General features: G+C 36.7%; 1 pseudogene; it reads left to right on the top strand.

The window, feature by feature from the left end:
* Nucleotides 1–6,280: 6,280 nt before the first annotated feature.
* Nucleotides 6,281–7,193, top strand: LOC139074615 (olfactory receptor 5A2-like; annotated as a pseudogene).
* Nucleotides 7,194–9,696: the final 2,503 nt, after the last annotated feature.

The raw sequence follows: 9,696 nt of genomic DNA, 5'->3' as shown, positions 1-9,696 counted from the left end.
GGCTTTTATAAATTGCTGAATGGTAGAGGAGCAGTTTTTTCTCATGGTGGTAGAATTCGCTTGCAGTTACAGCCTGTCGCCACTAGATGGGGGTCGAGAGCCACTTGTTCTGAGCTCTCCGGCCTTCAGGCAAGATGGCTGCACCCAGTGGCTTTGCTGGGAGGGAGGGGCTGCTATTCTTGCGCCCTGATCTGGATTCAGATCAGTTCTGTTCTCTGGTCTCCCAAGACCCTGGATTTATGGGCTCCCTGCACATGGATGCTTTCCCCCCATCAGCGGGTTTCCACTGAACCAGTGACAGGAGTCCTGGATGATTCTCCGGTCATGTGGCCCCTCCCCTGCTCCTTCCCGACCCGCACAGCAGCGATCACAGACCCTAGGGGAGGGAGCGATGTTCTCTCCTATCGCTCCAGTGCCTCCGAGGCCGTAAGTAGGGTTTATGATCTCTGCCTTCTTGGTATTGTAGGTCTCCAACGTGTTGGCATTAGATTTATTCTCTGAAATTCAGTTTTTCCAATCCTTTGTTGTATTTTGGAGGGGAGAGAATCCCGGGTCAGCTCACCCCGCCATTTTGCTCCACCCCTCCAAACATAAGTTTTTGAAAATTAAACTGTTCACGTTTTATTTTGAGCATGAGTATAGGCACCTTGCTATAATCTGCTGCCCTGTAGGTCTCTTGAGATATTCATAAAAGTTCATTCCTTTAGTGAGTGGCTCTCAAAAGCTATTTGTGTGTGTGTGGGGGGGGTCAACTGTTTAGTTTTATTTTTCATTCTTTCCTTTAATATAAATTTTCCTTTCTCACCACAAATAGTAAAGAATGCTGAGTCTCCTTTTTACTCTCAACAGTTTCAGAAGACGCCATAGAATAATGAAGGGATATGAAAATGAGGCTTTGTAGCTCCTGTCATACAGCAGAATGTAAACAGGTGTTGAGTCATTGTGGGAATAAAACAAAATTTCTGTGCCACTAGTAATACCTGAATCACACAACTTATCAAAACTCATAGGACGACCTCATTCCAGCATTCCAATATTCAAATCAGCTTCTAGAATCTCTTATAACAGTAGATCGCAAGGGTTTTATATCAATGGAATTCCTCATGGCTTTGTAGCTTGGAGGAAATAGCAAACAAGGCAATTAAACAAAATTATGCAATGGCAAACATGGGGCAATCTTATTGTAATAAGACTCAGAAAAGTTTTGTTTAGAGACTTTGGTTTCCCAGTGATAGATGCATCCAACCATAATTTTGGTTGCATGCTACAGTAATCTGGAAAGCATACATGAGATTTGGTTCTAAAAGTGTGAAACCAAGAATGAAATGTAAGGGTTAATCAAGCCAAATTTATCAACACAGGTGCACCCATATAGGATTCAATAATTCACTGAATTAAATAACTTTATGAATTTATACTATAATTAAGCATTCAATATGATGGATTCTTTTGACTGTTTAAATACTTAGTGAAGACAAAACATTCCTAATGCAATGATGACAAAATGTATTATTAACATCAACACCATAGCCTTAATTAATTTCTTCATTATGTCTATACTTAGTGTTATAACTTCCTAAGATTATTTATATGCTAATTGTATTTTTTTATGTTTTATTAATATTATTAGGACCATTCTTGGAATTAAGTCAATTAAGACAAATATCTTCTCAGGTCAGCAGTGGTTTCTTATTTGGAATATAAAACAGTTTTCCTAAAGTAAATAAAACAAGAGCAACGTGCCAAAAGGTTTATTTTCCTTCTTTATAGTTAATATAAATTTTATACTTAATGTAAATATATTCAATGTATATTTTGTTTTTTTGAGGAAGACTAGCCCTGAGCTAACATCCATGCCAATCTTCCTCTACTTTATACGTGGAACACCTACCACAGCATGGCTTTCGCCAAGCGGTGCCATGTCTGCACCCGGGATCCAAACTGGTGAATCCCAGGCTGCTGAGAAGCGAACATGTGAACTTAACCCCTGCGCCACTGGGCCGGCACCAGTATAAATTTTATATCCACCATTTTAAACAAAAGATTTTTTATTCTGTGAAATGATATCTCCTTATAAAATTATTTTTTCATTTCTCAGCCATCATTAAATAAACCATCTTATGTTATTATTATATGCTAACAATATACGAGAATTATTCAAGAATGGTTTAATCTTGTAGTAAGTTTATTCCAATTAATAAATATACTCGATGTTCATCTATTATATCAGAGATTGAGTCTGTATAATTAGCTTTCCATTTAACATTTTGGAAATACCCTGTTTCAACTTGGTTATTCTGTTTGACAATTGTTGCTGATTATGACTATCATTAGTACTCAGCAGCGCTGACTATTCCTTCCTGATCTTTGTATACCGCCTAATTTTACTGGAACTAATTTTAAAACATTGTTGCTTACACTTATTATTTGCTGCTTACACTAATAAAACATGGGCATATCTAAAACTATTCAAATTTCTATATATTTCTATACACTGTATACCTATTTAATCATGTGTTACCTTTTAAAATTCAATCAAAATGTTATAATCTATTATATTTTGCCTTCTTTGGTTTTATTACAACCCTCTAATATTATATATATATATATGTTTTTCTTTTCATTTTGAGTATCTTGAAAGCCTTGCCTTTCATTAGTTCAATATATTACAATTAAAAGTATATTATTTTGGTTATTATCATTATTTTTTTTTGATACTCAGAATGTCACGATTTCACCAGCATGAGACTGTTCAGGTTGATTCCTTTCGACCCTGCCTCTATCATTTGTAGAAGGATCCACGTTTTCTAGACACAACAGAAAATTTCAGGTACATGCTATTTATTTTTTCACTCTAAAACATGGACTGAACTCTATAAATCCTCTAAGAATATCACTACCATCTATGAAATCTATCTATCAAACTTAATAAACAATTAAATCAGAATCTCTTCAGATGGTACCCAGTTGAGTCCTTGAAGGCTTTTTTCACAATCTTTTTACTAGAAAAAATATATATATATTATAAACATTGCCTGACTTTATTCTTTGACTAAAATCATAGCTACCATGAGTTTATTCTTAATTTGAGCTCAAGACTTAAGAAGATTAGGACTTAACAAATAAGAATGGTTTATTTGAGTTTTATCAACATTTAACAGTGCTTATTATGTGCTAAGGATTGGAAAAACATTTAAAAAATGACAGGATCCCTAGAAATCCATAGTCAACAGAAGAGATGATAGTCTAATAAATATTTATTCACACACACGCACAGACACACACATACATACAACAATAGAGTCTGTTCGAAGGATGGAAATGTTTCAGCAGAGGGGTGTCTGATTTAACTCTGTCTGGGTGAGTTACACATACATACAACAATAGAGTCTGTTCGAAGGATAGAAATGTTTCAGCAGAGGGGTGTCTGATTTAACTCTGTCTGGGTGAGTTAAATTGAGGGGTGTTTTAAAGAGGATGCCTGTATGCCTAGTATTTAAAGGCCTGAATAAGAGTTTTCCAGGCAGACAAGTTGGAAGAAGGCATTCGGCAATAGTAGCTTTTGCCTAGTGAGGTAAAATGAAGGGTTTACAGGTAACTAGGTGATTGCTTGCTTGATTGAGATGCCTATGTAGAATCTACAGGTAATTAAAAACACCTAGGGCTTTTGCAGCCCCATATTTGATTTGAAGAGTTTGCTTAATATTGTGGATGTCATATTTATATGGAAAAGCATCCTTATTCCTTGTATGCTTATGTTGGAGATACAACTCTGTGTGCTCTGATAAGAATGGAAAAAAATTTATATCCTGAAAAACAGAATTGAATAGCTTCTAGCTGACTTTCAGTCGTTGCAGGCATAAAGTGACTAAAAATGCTCTTTGAGACAGCTTGCATTTAGAGGATCTAAGGGACTATCTTATTTTATTTAGTCTTCTAAATATAGACAGTGTTTAATTGTTGAGCCAATATATTTATGTTCCTTTATGTGAACACAATTCTACATACAGATACATGCCTATGGAACCAAGACTATTATTTTTGGTGTTCTTTTTTTTTTACTATAGATATAGGTATACATATAGATATACTATATACATTGTATTGTAGGTGCTTACATGTATATTCAGTAGTTCCTTTCATGTGGTTTTGGGCAAGTTGTTTATTGTCTTAAAGCCTTCGTCTGTCTGTCTTTCGAGGGAGAGCAGGGAGTGCCAATAATTCTTGTTCTGTATACTTAACAATCATCCTCTAATGAGGATCATGTGGATCATAATAATAATAGTTAACATATATTGAGCACTTACGATATATGTCTAACTCTCTTTTAGGTGTTTTATGTGCATTATCTCATTTACTTTGTCCATCAACTCCATGAGGCTGCTACTCTTGCCCCCATCCTACAGATGAGGAAGGTTAGGCATAGACTGTTGGCTTGAATTGTTCTAGAGCTCTCAGCTGATGCGTGGTGGAGCCAGGCATACAACCCCAGCTCTCCAAGGGCGGATCCCATGCAGTTCACTACTAGCCATGTCATCTCCTGATTGTGTGCCATCTTGTTGTCAGCTGAGAAACACACTGTGAATGCCATTTGTTGCCATTATAATCCCTCCTAAAAATCATTAAAACATTTCTTAATTTGAGGAACTATTTACCGCTGTTTGGAGGGCCTGAAGGGAACTCTACAACCTCTCCTGCTTACTCCCTTTCTTGCTACTTCTAATAAAACAGGACTGCGACTTAACTTCTGTCTCTCCTATTTCCAGGCCTCTCCCTCCTTTATCCCTGGACTTCATATATTAAATAGTGTAGTTAACCAGTTCATTGAATTATTTGATTTGAAAAGCCCTGACTTAGATCAAAATATTTAAAAAAAAAACCCTCTAAAATATATTACATGCAAATCAATATTGTTTGACAATGCATATTTTGCATAAAGTGATCTTTTTCATGGTGCACAACAACTTGCTTGGTTCTTAAATGTCACCTTGATAAGATTCTCCACTCCCTCAGCAATCAGTTTTTTCCCTTCATTGCAACTTTCCAGTGGACCATAAATTCTACCAGAGATTGAAAATGTCTATTACATGTACCCAGAATGTGCCTAGCATCTGGTAAATATTAGATTATCAAAGAGATATTTTTGGAAGGAAGAAAGAAAGTAAAAAAGGAAATGAACAAATGAGTGGATGAATGATTGGCAGCAGCTTCTTGCTATTTTGACTGTGCCTATCTCCAGAAGTCTTCATTACTCTATATCTTTGTAAGTTGCTGCTTTTAATTTTCTGATGGGGTAAAGGACAGTTAACCAAACATAGTAAATCTATGCATAAACTAAGAGTAAATAGACACAGAGTGGTCACTAAGGAGCTCTCAGTGAATAGAACTAGTATTTTTTAACTTGTCTGGATCTTTTTTAATAATATTATTTCTCTGAAATGGTTTTTATTAGAGAAGTGAATTCCAGATAAATGTAGTAGTACTGGGCTATTAATAATAGATGTTATTTGTGGATTGTTTCCAACATGTAGACATTGTCTTAAATTTTTTATACACATTAGTTTAATCCTCAAAAAATCAATTAGATCATTATTTTCAATTTATACATAATGAAACCATCCAAGACACTCCAATATGGAAGTGGTGAAGCTGGGATAATTGGCAACTAGTGTGATCCATGGCTGTTTTTGCTGTTGGTGTGCTCAGTCTTTGTCCTTTATGGTATCACAGTGTCTAAGCACTAGAGGGTCACATCGGGATGATACAGAGGAACAATAGGCTGCTATTTCTGCCTTTACTTTTAAGTTAATGCATGTCACATGAGGCAATGTCCTTCACTGCTTTTTACTTGAGTGCTGAATCATGCTGCTATGTTGATAGGTGGAGAAAAAAATACATAATAGGATATTTTTGAAGAAATGAGTCATGAGTAAGGCTTTGAAAAATAAGTAGGGTTTAGAAAGATTATGAATGGGCAAATGAGCATACTCTTAGAGAAAGGGCAAAAATATCTGCTTACCTTAATCAGTACTAAAGTTTAAAATTCTTAATCTTATCAAGAGAATATTCCCTCCAAAATCCAAAGGACATATTTCCATTTGTGGTACAATTCAGATACTCAAAAGATATAATCCCAGACCAATACTTCTCCTTGCTTTCTTACTTATGTCTTGAATTTCCAACATGGTGACATAAAGGGCATTTGCTCTCTGTCTTCATGTGAGTAGATGGTTCTGTAAGAGGGAGGTGGCCTGAAAAATGGATATGATAAAAAAAAAAAAACTTCACACTGACTGAATTTGTGTTCCTAGGGCTCTCATCTCAGCCAAAGATGCAGCTCATTCTTTTTATGATGTTCTCGTTATTCTATTTACTAATGGTGGCTCGTAACATTATTATTATCACCATTATCCAGATAGAACCTCATTTCCAAAATCCCATGTACTTTTTACTTGCTAATTTATCCTTTCTGGATATCTCCTACACGTCCACCAATGTCCCACAAATGCTATCCAACATGGTGGGAAAAAAGAAGACCATCGCATTCTCCTGCTGTGCCACTCAGCTATACTTCTCCCTCTCCTTTGGAACGATTAAATATGTTCTCCTTGGTGTCATGGCTTATAACAGATATGTAGCCATTTGCCATCCTCTTCATTATACTTCATTATGAACCAAAGCACTTGTGTTCAATTGGCAGCCATTTCTAGGTCCAGTAGCTTCATGAGCTCTTTGATTATCAATTTCCTCCCTTTGAGTTGGCCCTATTGTGGGCCCAATGTCCTGAATCACTTTTTTTGTGAGGTACCTTCTGTCCTGAGATTGGCTTACACTGATACCTAATTTACTGAGCTAGTTGTTTTTATCTTGTGTATTATTATTACCTTCATTCTTTTTCTCCTCATTGTTGATTCCTATGCTGGAATCTATCAGTTCTCAGGATGCAGTCAGCCTCTGGGAGGCACAAGGCACTGTCCATCTGTGCCTTTTATTTTACAGTGGTGACCTTATTCTACAGAACTGCCACCTTCATGTACATGAGACTCCAGTCGAAGTCCTCCAGCACTGGGGACAAGACCTTTTTAGTGTTCTATGCTGTGATCACACCTATGGTCAACCCCTTGATCTACAGCCTAAGGGCGCAGGATGTGAAATGAGTTTTAAGGAGAGATATTGCAAGACACAGGACATGAGAGCTCTTAAAGGGACACTACAGTTAACTGTTAATCTAAGAGAACTGACTTCTGAATATGAAGTGAGAGAGTAAAATATAGATTGGACTGTCCACATCTGCCCTGTAGTTCTTAAAAAACACATAAATCCAGCTGCAAATTCAACAGGAAATATGTCTCCCCCAAGAACAAACCACAGCTTTAATGTGTCAAAACAACTCCCTTCATTGAGAGACTACTGTTTCTCTACTTTTTGAGAAATCTCGGTTATCTAAAATGATAGATTATCTGGAAGTAATTGTTTGAAATTATACCAGTAAGATGAAACTTCTCACTCCCGCCTGTAGGATCTAAAGCACCTTGATATAGAGAAGAATTATTAATTTTCAACTCAGGAGCAGAACTTCAGATAAGTGCTTTCACATCTTTCTTAATTTTGTAGTTTCCAAGAAAACAAGACTCTATACTTACTTTGTGGTTTAGATCTGATTTTGAGCCCTTTACATACAGCCCTGTTTTGCAATGAATCTGCCAAAATATTGCCTCATTTAAATTTCATCTTAACTCCACCCTCCCCTCAAAATCCTGGTATATTGTATTCCTCTTTGCAATGAATCAATAAATCTGATTTTATCTTCTTGTTCCTTGTGGTCTTAGGCTGATTATATGGACAGGGAGATAACGGCTATCATAAGCCGAAGATTTGGTCAAATGTTCATTAACAGATTAATTCATCCATTCTCTACATATTACTGAATGACTATATAACATAATGTTAAATAAAATAGAAACACTTCCTTTCCTCATTTATACATATATATTTATAATAGACATGTAGTATACACACTTATACTGACAAATTGTGATAAATGCAATAAAGGAAATGATCATCAAGGGACGTGACATTTAATCTTACAGGATTAAGCACACAGACACCTATATAGCTGCTTCTAGAGCCCCATATATGGCTGTACATTTTTGTGGTGCATGTAGCTGTTTGAAACAGTCTAGCCAACAAACATGTCATCTCACTCCTTTCCTTTTGTAAGCATTCCATAGGTGTCTGTTATGAGCTCACTATTGCAATGGGAGAAACCCACATACGTCTTACATAGTGTCTCCCTTTATGATATTTACACACGTACGTGCAGCTCCCTAATATCCGCACGCAGAACCATAAGAAAGGTATAAATTAAAGGATGTTGTTGTTCTGAAGAAGTGTTTGTTTTTTGTTTTTGACCAGTCCAGTAGCTCAGAAAGGGCTTTTCAAGGAGGGATATTTAAGCTAGTCCTTGAAGGAAGAGATGTATTTGGACATTCTGAGGCATGGACTCGGAACTATCAAAGAAGCAGGGAATGGAGAGAGGAGAGAATTGGGAAGGATATAGAGGTAGAAAAGTCTGAAAGTCTCAAGAAATGTTTTTACAGAAGAATCTGCTTCGCAACAAGAGCAGGGAGGAATAATATCAGAGGGTTAGTTTAAGGAAGACGGAGACCTGGAAATGCTGCACAGAGGACTTTGGGAATTTTATAGCTCCTGAGTTAGGGAACAGGGGTAGTTATAGGATAGATAAAAAATCTTAGACCCTAATTATTCCAGCTATCCTATCTATGGCAGAGATTAAAGGCATGGACTTAAGTTTAAATTTTTCCTCTGGGAGAAGACTAGATTTAAGGCTAAATGTAAGTGCTTTATCCAAGCTCCATTAAGAAAAGCACACAATCCAGAACCTGTTGAAGTAGCAGAATCTACTCAGATTTACCAGCCTAAGGCTATAGTATAGTTTGGTTTCCCCAAAAGTTGCTCTGCTAATGGATATGTGACAGAATTTCAGAGAGCAAGGAGGAATCTTCTCCAGAATCCACAAGTGATAAACTCCAAATTCCTCAACAAATAAGTTTCATGTCCTTACATTGGTGCCAGATCTTCAGCTACATTCCAGCTTCACCATCAAACCCTTCCATTGCACACCCAGGCAAAATGGCCCATGGACATGTCCCATAGTTCCAGCCTCTTTGAATGTTCTCTATGTTTTCTCCATCTGACATTCACTACCTCATTTGCTTCCTTCTTTAATTTTGGCCCATGCTTCAAAAACGACTAAGTTGCCCCCTTCTTCAGAAAGACATCTTGTTCCCCCAAGAGAAAATGCCATCTTTCTAGTTTGAGCTGCCACAGCACTTTATCTTCAATTCTCTTTTAGCATTTAATCATTATTTTTTTCCTGTAAATCAAGATATTTGCATTTATCTTATCTCCTTATGGATATTATTTGCATGAGGTCAGGAAATACATACATCCTTGTCTATATCTACCTATTACCTATCTATCTATCTATCTATCTATATTTAATATCATACTGTCCACCAAGTCTTACCCACAGATTGTTTAAAAAATCTCACCTGAGGGGCTGGTCCAGTAGCACAGCAGGTAAGTTCACATGTTCCGCTTCGGCAACCTGGGGTTCGCTGGTTCGGATCTCGAGAATGGACCTATATACAGCTTGTCAAGCCTTGCTATAGC

The sequence above is a fragment of the Equus przewalskii genome, chromosome 11 (genome assembly GCF_037783145.1).
Source record: "Equus przewalskii isolate Varuska chromosome 11, EquPr2, whole genome shotgun sequence".
In the NCBI taxonomy this organism is placed as follows: Eukaryota; Metazoa; Chordata; class Mammalia; order Perissodactyla; family Equidae; genus Equus; species Equus przewalskii.
Note: the sequence above shows the minus strand (reverse complement) of the source record. Positions and strands in the feature narration are given on the sequence as shown.